This window comes from Orcinus orca, chromosome 1 (assembly GCF_937001465.1).
Source record: "Orcinus orca chromosome 1, mOrcOrc1.1, whole genome shotgun sequence".
NCBI classification, from domain to species: Eukaryota; Metazoa; Chordata; class Mammalia; order Artiodactyla; family Delphinidae; genus Orcinus; species Orcinus orca.
In genome coordinates, this window is record NC_064559.1 from 92,537,169 (window position 1) to 92,556,585 (window position 19,417).

Consider the following 19,417-nt stretch of genomic DNA (forward strand, 5'->3'; position numbering starts at 1 on the left):
TGTGATAAAAGCGACAAGTTTGTGTGTTAAATAACCCCTTTCCAGTTCCCTCTTGTGACCAAGGGGATGCACTGGTGAGACAGCAGTCTGGAGAGTCATGCGGCGTTCACTGTCTATATAATCCTGGCAGCTGGACTCAGCGCCATGCTCCATCCAGCTCGGCTAAACAGCCCAGAGCTTCGACAAAATGCTCAGAGGCACTTGGATGAACTCTGTCATTTTATTCGTTTATGTAAATTCAGCACTGACTTTTTAAATGCCATGCAGGCATGATTTTAGTATATAACTGACAATAGTGTAATGTTTTATAAAGTGATCTTTCAAGTAAAAACAATTGGTAGCAGTTCTATGAGCATTTTAGTGGGAGCTGCAGTGGATTTACAAAGAAGAAAAGTACAGTCTTGTGGAGCTTTGGAAATGCCCTGCTCAGATCTTCCTTCAAAAGGACCTGCTGCAGGAACATAGCTGATGGATCTCTTCCAGCTGCTGCTCCTTTGGAACCACGGTGGCATTCATTCTGAAGTCACATTTCTCACAGGCTCTTCCCAGCCAATGACTGAGCGAGCGTGTTACTAGAACCAGGCCATTCCTTCCTGAGACAGGATTTCTCTAACGGACAGTTTGGGTCAGGAACTGGTCTGGCCAAGATTTTCTGAGAACTTGTCTGCCGTCTGAAGTTCTTCTTACCCAATTTTTCCTTCTCTCTCCCTTTTCACAGATACAAGTCTTGCATCATGCCTGTGTGCTTTCTTCCCCTTTACCCTTCCTAGGCATTTCCCCCAGTAAATATATTATACATCTCATTTCATTTTGGCATCTACTTCTTAGAGGACCCAAACAGATGAAAACAGGATTGAGAGTGCTCCAAGAAAACAGGCAGTAAGATGGGGTTTAGGACAGGTCCATTCATTTAGGACAGGTCCGACTGGAAAGAGGACCCCTTCCTGAGTAGTATGTGGGAAAAGGATAGTCCCAAGCCAACATGGCAGCCCAACTGCTAAATTTGTCCCTGACGTTTATCTAAGAAAAAGTCCTTGCTTTCATGGTAGTATTGTTAGATATTTTACATCTGTAAATGTTATGACTCAATAATACATTTTTGTAATTATTACTTCATAATATTTTACGACTGTTAGATTTAGAGAAGAGAAAAAAGTAAATACGCATTTATGCTTTTGTTAAATTATCCTTCTTAATTACCATTTCTGGTTCTCTTCATTTGATCCTGTGTATTTGAGTTATCATCTGGGGTCATTTCCTTAGTCCAGTACAGTTTTTCTCCCATGCACCTCCTTTGTACTAAATGTTTTTCCGCAAACTTGGGGACATTTCAGCCATTATTTCTTTGAATATTTTTTCAGCTCCTTTCCTTTCCTTCTGGTAATACTATTATGCATATATTAGTGTTCTTAATGGTGTCCCACATGTCTCCGAGTGTCCGTTCATTTTTCTTTTTTCTCTGCTCTTCAGAGAGCATAATCTCTTATCAGTCTGCCATCCAGTTCACTAATTCTTTTGCCTGTTCAAATCTACTATTGAACACTTTTAGTGAATATTCAATTTTAGTTATTGTACTTTTCAACTCTAGAATTTCCTTTGTTGTTGTTGTTGTTTTAAATAATTTCTGTCTCTTTAGTGATAATCTTTATTTGATGTGACCTTGTCAGCATACTTTAATTTTTAAAATTATGATTTCCTTTAGTTCTTTGAACATATTTACTGTGGCTACTTTGAATACATGGTGAAGAGAGGGCAATAGCCTCAGTTTCTCTCTCCTAACGTGAAACCTTCACCACATGAGCTAGGGCAAGGGACATTGGGACCCCAATATTCTTGAAAGTGCCACTCCAAGACGGAGCCTCCATTTCATAAGTTGAATCTAGGTGGAAGAAGGGAGCCCCACCTTTTGGCTGCACTCACCTGGACATAGCCTTAGCAACAAGTAGCTAGGAGCTTCATGAGAATAGCTGACATCCTGCCATTTTTAGGACGATAACCCTCCAAAAACTGGGAGCTGAGCAGAGAGGAAGCCCTCTGTTCTTGGCTTCATCAGTTTCACTGAGTTGAGAGGAGGAAGGGAGGAAGCAGATCTTGGTTTAAATATCAGAGTCTTGCTGTTCTTATCAAATTACAGTAGATTTTCTTGAATAAATGTTTCTTCATCTGTTATATACCCTTAGGACCATCTCCAGATGGTTAATTAAAAAAAAAAAGTAATTTTCACTAGTTTCAGAGTCATGGGACTCCTAATGCTATCTTGACAGAAGTGGAACTCCCAACTTCTTTTTTTTTTAACAATTTTTATTGCAATTAGCAGTGAATTTGTCCACACGCCTATCTAAATTCTAAGCAAATTGAGAGAAATTGCTAATTTATTTACCTTTATATTTCTAGTGTCTACTGTAATTTAGTGCATATATTAAGTGCTTAATTAACATTTGTTGAAGGTATTTTGCCAAAAAACTATCATCTATCTATATTTATAATTGGAATATATAAAATTGCAAACCAGAAATTATAAACATAAAGTTTGATAAACAGAAATTCATATTCTAGACAACTTCTTAGCAACCTGAATATGGCAGTGGCTGCAAATTATATGTTCAATAACCTATATTCTTCTTTTCCTTAGCACTAGATCCAAATTTACTTGGGATTATAATGTACCCAACTAAACAACTACATTTCCCAGGTTTTCTGGTAGCTAGGTGTGACCACATGACTCAGTTCTGACCAGTGAGATATAAGTAGAAGATGTTGAGTTAATCTTCTGAGAAGCTCCTTAAGAGGGGGATATACAACTGGATTAAACTTTTTGCTCTTTCCGTCTTTTCAGTGTTTCTTGCATTGAATGTGGCATAATGGCTGTAGCTCCAGGAGTCACTTTGGTCCTGGAGATGTCTTTGAGAACTGAAACTACATTCTAAGGATGGCAGAGCAGAAAGATAGAAGGAAACTGGATCTCTGATGATGACACTGAAGCCTGGAGCCTATACATTGACCCTGATAGATAGATAGATAGACAGATAGAAAGATGGATGACAAACTTTTACCTTGTTTAAGCCGCACATTTCTAATTTCTGTTAATAGTAGGTGACAGTCATTCCTAACTGATATATCATCTATTTCACATTTTGGTGTATTAAGTTCTACTTATATGATATTTATAGTGAATATCATGTTGTATTTGTCTGATTTGGTCTGAACATTGCAACTTTCAGGACACTCTTCTCTACAGAGTGCATAAAAGTGAATCCAGAAATGGTGCTAAATTAGTAAACAAACCAACTCTATATCTATATCTATAGATTAATCTCCTGCTTTCAGCCTGCCTCTGCAACCTCAAACAACTGTATTTATCCACAGAGTTGTGCTTTGATCTAAGTGGAGAATGAATACAAGGGAAAAAAATGTAATCTCCAGCTTTTCATTTTTTTCATGGTTCCATTCAAATGAAGTCATTATTTACATGTGTTTGAGATTTTCAAGTAAAATTTAAAAGAATCTGACACCCTATCAACATCACTCATTCTTTCATATTTGGTTTCAATCATGGGATGATAATGAAAGTTCACATTTATTGAGTACTTACTATGTGTGTATGAAGCAGTGTTCCAATTGCTTTATATGTAATCTATACAACAAATTTGGAAGGTATGTACTATTATTATCCTCATATTACAGATGAGGAAAGGGAGGTACAGAAGGTTAAATACGTTGCCCCAAACCACACAGCTAATAAATGATAGAATGAGGATTCAGACTTTAGCAATCTGCTCCAGAGTTTGTGCTCTTATCAACTATACTGTATTGTATTTTCTAGACATGATTCTGTTTTTAGTCATGGAAGCTCTTCTTGGTGTAAAGACATCCCTTGTTTCTTTTTAACATTTGTTAAGAAAGAACTTTAATGATATGAATACCCAGAAGACTTTCAGTATGACTAAATTATAGCTACACATGCAGATAATCTTTTTGTTTTCCTGTATAAAATTATCATTAGAGATGGTAGGGGAAGAAGGTATCAATAAATTTCATTGATGCTGAAATAATATGCCCTCCATTTTCAATATAACCAGAAATTCTTGATAATATGTTTTGTTATTGGTGTGCCATGAGGTATATCAAGTGCAAATTCTTACTAATAAAGGGCCAAAGTTTGTGGTTGACTTTCTTTTTATATAAACCATAGTAGCATCAGGCTTATCCTATTATAATCATTCTGCTCATTTGTGTTACAATAAGTTTTCATGTGTTGGAAAAGAATGCTTTGAGTGGTAATTACTAGGAAACATACTTAACCCCTATCTAATTTGATCTGTCTTTCATATTTGAATACATTAGGAGAAAGAGGTTAAGAATCATTGGTCTAAATGATCAACCATAGTTGTCTGCCTTACAGGTTGGTTAGCTGAAGTAAGAGATACGATGGTTAATTTGACATTTTTAGACCTTCAGAAGTCTATGTTGGCATTGGCTCAATGGTGGGAATAATCTTGTGGATAATTTAAGCAAACTTTTAAAACCATTGCCTCTTTTCTTGACTGTTCTTAGATGTTGAGTTGGCCATTCAGTAGGCATAAGTATTGCTTAACAGTTGTCCTACAATACACATTAGATAGGTAAGCCCTCCCAGTATGGCATTTCAATAGCCTGAGTTAGTCTTTCACATGTGAAAGTGACATAGGAGCTACCCCCAAAAGCAGTTCCTATTACTGGGTGTCAGAAAATATCACAGAACTGGCAAAACACTTCAGAAGGAACAGTGCTTTAGGAATGTGAGATATTATTATATAATATGGGATATACAAAACAATGGAGAATAAATAGCCTTCACCTGCAGGGAATCAATACCACTGACTGTATTATAGTCAACTCAGTAACTTGCTATTTGAGTTGGAGAGGTGGTGGTGGGGTGGAAAATTATGAGGTGCTTAAAAAGAAACCTTGCACCAAGCACTGACTAATGATTTCCGGGCTGAGAGTAGATGTCATTAATGACCCTTTTTATTCATGCAGAAGTTCCCAAAGAGGAGTGTAATGTTCCATTAGTAGTAATTGAAAAAGTCTCTCTTCGGGATTATGTCAAAACCTGAAGATGATGCTTCTGCCAAAACATTTTGGTGACAAACGTGTGAAGTATTTGACAGAAAGGTGCCACTGCAGGTTGAAGAGGCTTCTTGAGGAGATTCTCAGAGAATCTGGAGGCAAGAGGCTAACATGAGACTGTGGGTGTCAGCAGGTAACTCCCACCTACCATCCTAGTCATGAAGAATCACAGGATTCCTCGTTTTTAATAGCCCAACCTTTGTGGTAGGCTCCCGGTAGTTTTGGCCAATACTGTTGGTATAAACCTAAAACTAAGACACATTGGATAGGCAGACCTTCCCACTACATAATTTTAACTTTTATTCTTTTTTGTTTTTCAAAAAAGAGGGGCCATTTTTATTTATCTTGGCTATTTCAGGGTAGGAAAGGGAACTCACATTTTTGGAGCTTATTCTATACCAGACGATGTGTTATGTTCTTTTTTTAAAGTATTTTAATTTTATTAGAATATAGTTGATTTACACTGTTGTGTTAGTTTCAGATGTATAGCAAAGTGATTCAGTTATACATGTACATATACTCATTATTTTTAGATTCTTTTCTCTTATAGGTTATCATAGAATATTGTGTAGAGTTCCCTGTGCTATACAGTAGGTCCTTGTTGGTTATCTATCTTATATATAGTAGTGTGCGTGTGTTCATCTCAAGCTCCTGATTTATCCCTCCCCCCTACGTTTTCCCTTTGGTAACCATAAATTTGTTCTCAGTATCTATAAGTCTGCTTCTGTTTTGTAAATAAGTTCATTTGTATCTTTTTTAAAATTAGATTCCACATATGAATAATATATGATATTTGTCTTTCTCTGTCTGACTTACTTCACTCAGTATGATAATCTGTAGATCCATCTATGTTGCTGCAAATGGCATTATTTCATTCTTTTTTATGGCTGAGTAATATTCCATTGTATATATGTACCACATCTGTATTCATTCCTCTGTTGATGGACATTTAGGTTGCTTCCATGTCCTGGTTATTGTAAATAGTGCTTCAGTGAACATTGAGGTGCATGTATCCTTTTGGATTATGGTTTTCTCTGGCTATATACCCAGGAGTGGGATTGTGGATCATATGGTAGCTCTATTTTTTTCTTTTTCCGTTACGCGGGCCTCTCACTGTTGTGGCCTCTCCCGCTGCGGAGCACAGGCTCTGGACGCGCAGGCTCAGTGGCCATGGCTCAAGGGCTTAGCTGCTACGCGGCATGTGGGATCTTCCCGGACCGGGGCACGAACACGTGTCCCCTGCATCGGCAGGCAGACTCTCAACCACTGTGCCACCAGGGAAGCCCTATTTTAAATTTTTTAAGGGACCTACCTACTGTTCTCCATACTGGTGGTACCAATTTACATTCCCACCAAGAGTGTCGGAGGGTTTCCTTTTCTCCACACCCTCTCTAGCGTTTCCTGATGTAGATTTTTTGATGATGGCGATTCTGACCGGTGCGAGGTGATGCCTCATTGTAGTTTTGATTTGCATTTCTCTAATAATTAGCGATGTTGAGCATCTTTTCATGCACTTTTTGGCCATCTGTAACTTTTATTCTTTCGGTAGAATGGGCATCTGTAGGAGCTCATGGGAGAGAGAGAAATAACATGATATCATGGGCTATGATATCAGAGGCCCAGTTTCAGGACCACAAAAAACTTGCTTTACCCCTGCCTCCCTGTGCTGACCTCAACAGTCCCATTACCCTTGCTCCATTGCTTCCAGGCCCTGATCTCATTTTTCTTTTAAACTTTTCTTTCTGACGCTTATTCACGGGCTTGAGTGCTCAATACACAACACCTCCAGGCAAATGCTAAGCTGAATGTTGGCCAAGAAGTTATACTGATTTAAAGAGAAAGATAATAAAACTTTTCATTCTGTTCTTGCCTGCAAGCTCCACTATTCTGTTGCACCTCAGGTGTTCCCTGTAGGTACTTCCTTCATAGCACATATTTGATTTTATTGCTTAGTTTTTGCACGTGCCTGAGTTGTTCTACTCGACTGCAAGTTCCTCAAGTCTTGGGACTCTGTCTTACTGAATGAAAACCTGGGCTTTAATGATCTGTGTAAATGCATGAGTTGCATAACCTCTTTGAGCCTTGGTTTTCTCATTTAAAATTGGAATAATAATGATTTTGTGTTGTAACTATCAAAGGAGATAAATCTTATAAATGCTTCTTATAAGAAGAAAACATAAGCGTTTCTAAGGGTCTAAGATGCAGGTTAAAAACTAACAAGGAATGAAATGTTTCCAATGATCTTGGGTTCTCCAGACTAGGGAATCACCAAGGCTGTCCTCAGATAAGCTCTAACCTCAATTAATTCTCATGCCATCCAGAACAAAGCTAAGATTTCAGCTAGATGATTGAAAAGATCGTGGTAGAATTAATAGAATTAAGAGACTCAAGATGAGGAACCAGTTTGGGGTAGTAAAATGGAATTAGTATTGTACCAGTTGGGTCTCATGCTCAATAAATTTTGGATACAAGTGATATTAGAGAGTGCATATATTCAAATAGTGATTACTGAGCACCCATTAAATGCCTCTAGGTGTTATGGCATATAAAGATGGATCAACAGGAGATTACTGGGACCTAAAAAAGTGAGCATTTTAGAGTAATTTGCTTACAAACGTACAGGCTCATCCTAAATACTATACACATTATTTTGATGTAGTAGTTTTACAGATTCTGAGTGTTTCTTCAGATAAAATGTTACTTCTGCTCTTTCAGCCTCACATGCATTTAGAATTACTTTTCTGATGGGAGTGGTAGGTTTAAATTGATCCACCAGTTTCCCTTGTGATGACTGGCATAGATTTATGTAATAGCTGATCAGAGGCAAGACCACAGTTTGTGACCTTAAAGCAGAAATATTTTCTCTATAAATTTACCAGAAAGACACTGAGGTTGAACCTGAAAATTTACCTCAATAGTGCCAGAGTCTGACCAATTTTGCAGTGGTACAGAGATAGCTGTTAGGGACATAATTGCAAAACTAAACTAACCTTCTTCCTTATTTTCATTATTTCTGGCATATTTACATGTGCTTATGTGCCCTCGCACACGCACGCACACTTATACTATAGCATGGGTCAGGAAGCCAAATCCAGCCTACCACTTGTTTTTGTAAAAAAGCTTTCCTTAGAACAGGGGCACATGCATTCATTCAAGTATTGTCTATGACAATACATTCTCTGCCATATAAAGGCAGAGTTGAGTAGTTTTAAAAGGGAACTTCTGACCCTCCATGACAAAATATTTACTATCAGGTCCTTTACAGACAGTTTTTCAACCCCTACAAACAAACAAACAAACAAACTCTTGCAGGTGGTTTTCCTATAGAATACACTAAAATTTGAAGTCAGGTTTCACTATCCCAGTATATCAAGGTCAAATTCATTAGGGTAAAGGGTTTAACCAACCACATATTTTTGTAGAAAAAAAAATTAAACAGAGAGTGTAAGAGAAAAACATTGATGCTAAAAAATGGGGATTTTTGTCCTGATGCTGGGAGTTCAGAGGTTCCTTAAAGCCAGTGTTACTGAGAGATTTATTTTATATTTTTAGAATTCTGTGACCAATGATGTTATTTTTAAAGCTTGCTAATTTAATTAAAACCACATATTTGACAGCTGCTATCTATATCTGACAAAAGATTTGTACCCATGATACATAAAGAACTCTTACAACTCAATTAAAAGAAGACAAACTAACAAAAAATGGGTAAATAGTTTGAATAGATACTTCACAGAAGAAGAGAGAATGGAAACTAAGCACACCGAAATATGTGCAGCATAATTACTTACCAGGAAAATAAAAATACAAATCATAATGTTATACCAGCATACATACATTAGAATGACAAAAATTAAAAGGACGGACAATATGGAGAGTTGGCAAGGATCTGAAGCAAATGCAACTCTCATTCACTGCAGGAGGGAATGGAAAGTGGTGTAGTCATTTTGAACCAGACTGAATGTCTCCCATAAAGTTAAACATACATTTATCATATGCCACAGGTATTATTAATACAATGGAATACTATTCAGGAAATAAAGATTGAACCTGATACCTGTAACAACATGTATGAATCTAAAATTCATTATGCTGAGGATAAGATGGGAGACATAAATGGGTACATACTGTATGATTCCATTTATTGGAAAATCTAGAAAAGACAATTTAATCTATAATGACAAAGCATATCAGTAGTTACCTTGGGAAAGGTCACAAGGGAACTTCTGGGGTGATACTTATATTGTGTATCTTGATTGTGAGGTTGGTTACCAAAGTGTATAGATTTGTCAATATTCTTCAAAATGTATACTTAAAACGGGTGTCTTTTTGTATGTAAATTATATCTTCATAAAGTTAATTTAAAGACTCAAATGATGGAGAGAGAGAGAGAGAGGGAAATGAAGAAGGAGAAGGTGGGGGGGGAGAAGAAGAAAAAGAAAAAGAAGAAAGAGAAAAAGGAGAAGAAGGGGAAGGAGGACGGGGGGGAGCGCAAGGACCATGATGAGTCAGAAAAAGATACAGACAGAAGACAGACGGACACATAACAGAGAGACAAAGAATCAGAAAGGGATGGGTCAGGAGAGAGTACTTTTCATTCATTGTATTTCCCAGCAAAAAGATAACATGAAAAAATCAAAATTAGCAGTTGACTTGATACAGGATTCTGAAGTTCAGTCATCTTCTAAGCTATGCAGCAAATAAGTACCTTAGGTAGCTCATTTAGCCTGTTTTGTTTTTCTGTTTAATTTTTTTGCTGTGGCTCTAGTGGTATATAGTCATCAACTCAAGTCAAAAACATAGTTTTCCATTTGTAGTGGAAAGTGGAGCTGTCGTGCTTGGTGCACGAGTCCTTGAGAACAAGATTAAGAAGCCCAGGTCCTTAGTGACAGTGAGTGGCAAGGGATGACTGCCTTTAGAGCTCTTCCACAGATCTTCCACAGAGTACCCTGTTCTGTACTCTTTTTCCACATCTCGGCTGATGTCTTCATCTCCCAATAAATGTCCTGTGACCTAAGTTTTTCCTTCTCGGCATGCTGCCTTTATCCCCCACTGTGCATCCTTTCTCTGCAGGGAGAGGTTAAAAATCTTACTTATTTTTTGCAGAAATTACATTCATGTGACTTTCTGAATGCACAGCTGGACTCCTTAGAGACATTTCAGGCTGGCAAGAGATAGTGAGCCTTCCTTCACCCCTAGAAACAGACTACTGAGACATGTGCTTGACTGTACCAACATGTAAGGCTGTTCTGAAGAACCCAGTATATACGTACGGTCAGAATGAACAGGTAATGAGAAGTGAACAGAAAATAGCAGATCACTTATGCTCTTTATTACTCTCTGCCTTACCAGGGTCCCTAACAGCTCTCAGTATGTACTCAATACATCTTTCTTTGCACTCTTCCAACTATTTTGGAGCAACTTATACTACATTCAGCACTTTGCGTTTTCTGGTCCTATAGTGTGCACAAATCTTGCCTGCTTATACCCAGTTTAGGCTCCCATTTGTCAAGGAGGGGGTAAACCATGACTTCTTCACCTTTACATCAAAGCCTCTTTTTGTTCAAGGCGTGTGTCATTTGGCAGTATTACCAGCTGTTTCACTAAAGCATTGGCAGGTGACTTCTAGCATGGACGTCCTTCTAAACTCTGGCAATACTGCCTTATGATTTTGATGCCTTATAGTTGCTTGACCTTTTCTACAATTCTCAGTCTCCATCTGTGGCCATTCTTGCTCCTTGCATTAGTCTGTTACTTCTCCATCTCTTACCCTCCAATATATCTCTGCCCACAGTCTCTTTTTAGCCAAGTTGCTCACCTCCCTCATACTACATTCACTTTAAAAAAATTAATTAATTAATTAAATTTTGGCTGTGTTGGGTCTTCTTTGCTGCGTGTGGGCTTTCTCTAGTTTTGGTGGGCAGGGGCTACTCTTCATTGCAGTGCGCGGGTTTCTCACTGCTCTGGGTTCTCTTGTTGCGGAGCATGGGCTCTAGGTGTATGGACTTCAGTAGTTGTGGTGCGCGGGCTCAGTAGTGGTAGCTCGTGGGCTCTAGAGCGCAGGCTCTAGTTGTGGTGCATAGGCTTAGCTGCTCCGTGGCATGTGGGCTCTTCCTGGACCAGGGCTTGAACCCTGTCCCCTGCATTGGCAGGCGGATTCTTAACCACTGTGCCACCAGGGAAGTCCCTACGTTCACTTTTAAATTTCAAGGTCTTCTCTCCCTGAACTGCTCCATTTTCTTCAAATTTATGAGTCACTTTAAGTCTTTACTTCTTGTTAAGTCTTCCCTAGATCACACAGAACATCATTTCACCCACTCTCTTTAGCCAGTTGTCTTGTTACCTTGCTTCTTTATCTCTCCAATCCATCCACCTAGCACAAACAGACTCTGGATTAATCCATTCAATCCAATTATTTCCTTTGTCTTCTCTTATACTTCAGGTACTGTGGCTGTTCAAGAAAATTACAACTTGATATATATTATGGCTTCTGTAAATTAATGGTTGATTTCTTTAATAAATATCCATTGAGCATTTACTTTGTACCAGACACTGTAGTAGATTCTAAGTACACAAAGATAAACAAAATGGGCTTCTAGGGTCTGTGACAGTGTGAACTACAGAAAGGTGGAGAGAGGGATTCAGAGAGGGAGAGAGAGAGAGAGAGAGAGAATTAATTGTTGGCAAATGGTTTTACTCAGAGGTGCATTCCTTCCCTTATTACATCAGATGAACAGGTTAGAAAGGTTGGTGGGAAGGAAGTATTGTGTAATGAAAAGAGCATAAACGTGAAGTCAGATAGACCAAGATTTGAATCAAGGAGAAGGTTAAAGCTGAGGGCAGATAGAAGGCTGTTGCAGTAAACTAGCAGTAATGAGAATCTGAACTAGGAGAGTGACAAAGACACTTGAGAAGAAAGAAATTTTATCTGCTCTCACCTGACACTTTAATTTAAAAGTGAATGGCATGCTAAAAGTAGAAACATTTTTCGACTATTAGAAATGCTGTGTTTACAAGATGGCAGATTTTTAGATGAAAACAGAACATGTTCTTTAAAAATTTCTAGGACAACTGCTTGGAAAATCAAAGGCAGCTGAGAAAGTACTGAGTCTCTGCTTTTTCAGGCAGTGAAACAATCTACCATTATATGGTAGATAACTACTCCAGAGCTATAATTTAATTTATTACCATCTCAGCACAGACTACATATAACCTTCTTGAAGTGTGTCTGCAGAAACCTAGGAAACCCAGCAAAGGGTCCTTTCAGCCAGCCTGGCGGTGCCTGCTGGCATTTGGGGAGCACATCACTTTTAAATGGTCACCAAGTTAGGGACCATGTCCAACTCTGTGTTCAGTGCAACACTGTTGAAGGGTCTCTGTGGGTGCTGGTTTCCCGTTGCTGGCTGGAAAGCATAGTAATGCCCTGCTGGGCACAGAGGGGAGCTGGATACTTCCACACTGTCCCCTCCCCCCACTTCACTCTCAAAATTCTTCTTTTTATCCAGGAAAATGCCTGGTAGAGGGGAGAACATACGATAGTTACAGGCAGCCAGTGCTCTCACACTCTCTGCCAGGAGGTGTAATTTTGGGGCCAGGCATGGGGATTTTTTTTTTCAGTGGAAATGCCAGAGATTATAATAACTTGGCAAAATTTCCTACGTTAAATATCTGGGTCATATAGTCTCCGCAAACCATGCCCTTTCTTAACTCTAAACTAAGTCTCCTTTCCTTCCTTCCTCCTTCTTTCCTTTTTTTTCTTTATAAATCTGTCCATCTATCTGTGGGTGCTAAAATAAGATACAGTTCTTGAATATTTACTTTGGACCAGAATTTGTTGGCAGAAAGGATTTGAAGTAGGCTAGAATCAATCAATTAGACAAACAAACAAATCAAGTAAACACACACATACACAAATGAAACTTTACTAAAAAATAAGTAAAGGGCTAAAAAATGTCATTAATCCGCAAGGACAGGAAACAGAAAAGGAGATAACAGTAGGTGGGTGAATTCAACACATTTTGGAAAAAAAGCAGAGACAAAGAAGTCAGTGGCATGGATGAAGTTATATTATAACTAATTGCTTATAGTTGTAGACATTGATGTGAAATGAACCAGTTCATTCTGAAAAACCCTGAGAAGTTCAGCGTTTGGCATACATGGAAGACAAGAATGAGACACTGGACTGAATGAGGTTAATTGAAAGTCTGCACACAGAATCTTATTTTTTACTTTTTTTATACAGCAGGTTCTTATTAGTCATCAATTTTATACACATCAGTGTATACATGTCAATTCCAATCACCCAGTTCATCCCACTACCACCCCCACCCCCTGCCGCTTTCCCCCCTTGGTGTCCATATGTTTGTTCTCTACATCTGTGTCTCAATTTCTGCTCTGCAAACCGGTTCATCTGTACCATTTTCTAGGTTCCACATATATGCGTTAATATATGATATTTGTTTTTCTCTTTCTGACTTACTTCACTCTGTATGACAGTCTCTAGATCCTTCCATGTCTCTACAAATGACCCAATTTCGTTCCTTTTTATGGCTGAGTAATATTCCATTGTATATATGTACCACATCTTCTTTATCCATTCGTCTGTTGATGGGCATTTAGGTTGCTTCCATGACCTGGCTATTGTAAATAGTGCTGCAATGAACACTGGGGTGCACGTGTCTTTTTGAATTATGGTTCTCTCTGGGTACATGCGCAGTAGTGGGATTGCTGGATCATATGGTAATTCTATTTTTAGTTTTTTAAGGAACCTCCATACTGTTCTCCATAGTGGCTGTTATCAGTTTCCATTCCCACCAACGGTGCAAGAGGGTTCCCTTTTCTCCACACCCTCTCCAGCATTTGTTGTTTGTAGATTTTCTACAAATGATGATGCCCATTCTAACTGGTGTGAGGTGATACCTCATTGTAGTTTTGATTTGCATTTCTCTAATAATTAGTGTTGTTGAGCATCTTTTCATGTGCTTCTTGGCCATCTGTATGTCTTCTTTGGAGAAATGTCTGTTTAGGTCTTCTGTCCATTTTTGGATTGGGTTGTTTGTTTTTTTAATATTGAGCTGCATGAGCTGTTTATATATTTTGGATATTAATCCTTCGTCTGTTGATTCATTTGCAAATATTTTCTCCCATTCTGAAGGTTGTCTTTTCGTCTTGTTTATGGTTTCCTTTGCTGTGCAAAAGCATGGAAGTTTCATTAGGTCCCATTTGTTTATTTTTGTTTTTATTTCCATTACTCTAGGAGGTGGATCAAAAAAGATCTTGGTGTGATTTATGTCCAAGAGTTTTATAGTGTCCAGTCTTACATTTAGGTTTCTAACCCATTTTGAGTTTATTTTTGTGTATGGTATTAGGGAGTGTTCTAATTTCATTCTTTTACATGTAGCTGTCCAGTTTTCCCAGCACCATTTATTGAAGAGACTGGCTTTTCTCCATTGTATATCCTTGCATCCTTTGTCATAGATTAGTTGACCATAGGTGCATGGGTTTATCTCTGTGCTTTCTATCTTTTTGCATTGATCTATGTTTCTGTTTTTGTGCCAGTACCATATTGTCTTGATTAATGTAGCTTTGTAGTATAGTCTGAAGTCAGGGAGTCTGATTCCTCCAGCTCTGTTTTTTTCCCTCAAGACTGCTTTGGCTATTAGGGGTCTTTTGTGTCTCCATAAAAATTTTAAGATTTTTTGTTCCAGTTCTGTAAAAAATGCCACTGGTAATTTGATAGGGATTGCACTGAATCTGTAGATTGCTTTGGGTAGTGTAGTCATTTTCACAATATTGATTCTTCCAATCCAAGAACATGGTATATCTTTCCATCTGTTGGTATCATCTTTAATTTCTTTCATCAGTGTCTTATAGTTTTCTGCATACAGGTCTTTTGTCTCCCTAGGTAGGTTTTTATCTAGGTATTTTATTCTTTTTGTTGCAGTGGTAAATAGGAGTGTTTCCTTAATTTCTCTTGCAGATTTTTCATCATTAGTGTATAGGAATGCAAGAGGTTTTTGTGCATTAATTTTTTTTTTTTTTTTTGCGGTGCACGGGCCTCTCACTGTTGTGGCCTCTCCCGTTGCGGAGCACAGGCTCCAGACGTGCAGGCTCAGCGGCCATGGCTCACGGGCCTAGCCGCTCCGCGGCATGTGGAATCCTCCTGGACCAGGGCACGAACCCGTGTCCCCTGCATCGGCAGGCAGACTCTCAACCACTGTGCCACCAGGGAAGCCCTGTGCATTAATTTTGCAAATTTACCAGATTCATTGATGAGCTCTAGTAGTTTTCTGCTGGCATCTTTAGAATACATCTTTAGTATAGTATCATGTCATCTGCAAACAGTGACAGCTTTACTTCTTCTTTTCCAATTTGTATTCCTTTTATTTCTTTTTCTTCTCGGATTGCCGTGGCTAGGACTTCCAAAACTATGTTGAATAATACTGGTGAGAGTGGACATCCTTGTCTTGTTCCTGATCTTAGAGGAAATGCTTTCAGTTTTTCACCATTGAGAATGATGTTTGCTGTGGGTTTGTCATATATGGCCTTTATTATGTTGAGGTAGGTTCCCTCTATGCCCACTTTCTGGAGAGTTTTTATCATAAATGGGTGTTGAATTTTGTCAAAAGCTTTTTCTGCATCTATTGAGATGATCATATGGTTTTTCTCGTTCAGTTTGTTAATGTGGTGTATCACATTGATTGATTTGCATATATTGAAGAATCCTTGCATCCCTGGGATAAATCCCACTTGATCATGGTGAATGATCCTTTTAATGTGTTGTTGGATTCTGTTTGCTAGTAGTTTGCTGAGGATTTTTGCATCTCTATTCATCAGTGATATTGGTCTGTAATTTTCTTTTTTTGTAGTATATCTGTCTGGTTTTGGTGTCAGGGTGACAGTAACTTCATAGAATGAGTTTGGGAGTGCTCATTCCTCCACAAATTTTTGTAACAGTTTGAGAAGGATGGGTGTTAGCTCTTCTCTAAATGTTTGATAGAATTCACCTGTGAAGCCATCTGGTCCTGGACTTTTGTTTGTTGGAAGATTATTTTTAAAATTTAATCTTATTTATTTTTTTATACAGCAGGTTCTTACTCATCAATTTTATACACATCAGTGTATACATGTCTATCCCAATCCTCCAATTCATCACACCACCATCCCCACCCCACCCCCGCCACTTTCCCCCTGTTGGAAGATTTTTAATCACAGTTTCAATTTCATTACTTGTGATTGGTCTGTTCATATTTTCTATTTCTTCCTGGTTCAGTCTTGGAAGGTTGTACTTCTCTAAGAATTTGTCCATTTCTTCCAGATTGTCCATTTTATTGGCATAGAGTTGCTTGTAGTAGTCTCTTAGGATGCTTTGTATTTCTGTGGTCTATTTCTGTTGTAACTTCTCCTTTTTCATTTCTAATTTTATTGATTTGAGTCCTCTCCCTCTGTTTCTTGATCAGTCTGGCTAATGGTTTATCAATTTTGTTTATCTTCTCAAAGAACCAGCTTTTAGTTTTATTGATCTTTGTTATTGTTTCCTTTGTTTCTAATTCATTTTTTCTTCTCTGATCTTTATGATTTCTTTCCTTCTGCTAACTTTGGGTTTCGTTTGTTCTTCTTTCTCTAGTTCCTATAGGTGTAAGGTTAGATTGTTTATTTGAGATTTTTCTTGTTTCTTGAGGTAGGCTTGTATAGCTATAAACTTCCCTCTTAGAACTGCTTTTGCTGCATCCCATAGGTTTTGGATCATCGTGTTTTCATTGTCATTTGTCTCTAGGTATTTTTTGATTTCCTCTTTGATTTCTTCAGTGTTCTCTTGGTTATTTAGTAACGCATTGTTTAGCCTCCATGTGTTTGTGTTCTTAACTTTTTTTCCCTGTAATTCATTTCTAATCTCATAGTGTTGTGATCAGACAAGATGTCTGATATGATTTCAATTTTCTTAAATTTACTGAGGCTTGATTTGTGACCCAAAATGTGATCTATCCTGGAGAATGTTCCGTGCGCACTTGAGAGGAAAGTGTAATCTGCTGTTTTTGGATGGAATGTCCTATAAATATCAATTAAATCTGTCTGGTCTGTTGTGTCATTTAGTGCTTCTGTTTCCGTATTTATTTTCATTTTGGATGATCTGTCCATTGGTGTAAGTGAGGTGTTAAAGTCCCCCACTATTACTGTGTTACTGTCAGTTTCCTCTTTTATAGCTGTTAGCAGTTGCCTTATGTATTGAGGTGCTCCTATGTTGCGTGAATATATATTTATAATTGTTATATCTTCTTCTTGGATTGATCCCTTGATCATTATGTAGTGTCCTTCCTTGTCTCTTGTAACATTCTTTATTTTAAAGTCTATTTTATCTGATATGAGTATCACTACTCCAGCTTTCTTTTGATTTCCATTTGCATGGAGTATCTTTTTCCATCCCCTCACTTTCCATCTGTATGTGTCCCTAGGTCTGAAGTGGGTCTCTTGTAGACAGCATATATATGGGGTTTGGTTTTGTATCCATTCAGCAAGCCTGTGTCTTTTGGTTGGAGCATTTAATCCATTCATGTTTAAGGTAATTATCGGTATGTATGTTCCTATGACCATTTTCTTAATTGTTTTGGGTTTGTTTTTGTAGGTCCTTTTCTTCTCTTGTGTTTCCCACTTAGAGAAGTTCCTGTAGCATTTGCTGTAGAGCTGGTTTGGTGGTGCTGAATTTTCTGAGCTTTTGCTTGTCTGTAAAGCTTTTGATTTCTCCAGCGAATCTGAATGAGATCCTTGCCCAGTAGCGTAATCTTGGTTTTAGGTTCTTATCTTTCATCACTTTAAGTATATCATGCCACTCCCTTCTGGCTTGTAGAGTTTGTGCTGAGAAATCAGCTGTTAACCTTATGGGAGCTCCCTTGTATGTTATTTTTCGTTTTTCCCTTGCTGCTTTGAATAATTTTTCTTTGTCTTTTTGCCAGTTTGATTAGTATGTGTCTCGGTGTGTTTCTCCTTCGGTTTATCCTGTATGGGAATTGCTGCGCTTCCTGGACTTGGGTGGCTATTTCCTTTCCCATGTTAGGGACGTTTTCGACTATAATCTCTTGAAATATTTTCTCTGGACCTTTCTCTCTGTCTTCTCCTTCTGGGATCCCTATAATGCGAATGTTGTTTCATTTAATGTTGTCCAGAGGTCTCTTAGGCTGTCTTCATTTCTTTTCATTCTTTTTTCTTTTTTCTTTATTCTGCTCCGCAGCAGTGAATTCCACCATTCTGTCTTCCAGGTCACTTATCCTTTCTTCAGCCTCAGTTATTCTGCTATTGATTCCTTCTAGTGTAGTTTTCATTTCAGTTATTGTATTGTTCATCTCTGTTTGTTTGTTCTTTAATTCTTCTAGGTCTTTGTTAAACATTTCTTGCGTCTTCTCGGTCTTTGCCTCCATTGTTTTTCCGAGGTCCTGGATCACCTTCACTATCATTATTCTGAATTCTTTTTCTGGAAGGTTTCCTATCTCCACTTCATTTAGTTGTTTTTCTGGGGTTTTATCTTGTTCCTTCATCTGGTACATTGCCCTCTGCCTTTTCCTCTTGTCTGTCTTTCGGTGAATGTGGTTTTTCTTCTACAGGCTGCAGGATTGTAGTTCTTCTTGCTTCTGCTGTCTGCCCTCTGGTGGATGAGGCTGTCTAAGAGACTTGTGGACACAGAATCTTTGGACTACATGTATCCTTTGCTGCCTGTGAAGCTAGGAGTTTAGGTGTGGTCTCCAGTCTCTCCTGGTAGAACAAAGGTTTATACTGTGGAGAAAGGACATATATCAGTCTCTGGGATAGCAGTGGTTATAGTGGAGTGCAGGATTGAGATGTGAGTTAAGAACAAAGGGATTAAATGAGAATCCATGTAGCGTACATGGATTGAGATACTTCAACTCCCTTCTCATGCTCAGATTCTAGAATGTCAGCAGACAGAGGTATCTGCTCTGTTCTTTCCTTCTATCTACCCGACCCTCATAGTAGAATAAAGACTTGTCTCTGGAGATAGGACATTCAGTCATTGATATTTGGTGGCTTCCATTGAATGCTAATCTCCAGTTCCTATCATTTTTCAAGAAACCTCTGAGAGGAAGCTCTACCTTTGCATACAGTACCATATTCACCCTTAAAAATGAAAGCCAAAGTTGTCAGGTAGATGGAGAAAGCCTCCAAAATGAAAAAGGATGACTAAAACAAAAAGTAAAAAAGGAACCTAGAGGAAACTGCCATTGCAGGTAGGAAAAAAACCCCCAGCATCCCAGAATTATAATCCCCAAAGAAATGAGAGAAAATGCTGCTTCCAAGAAAC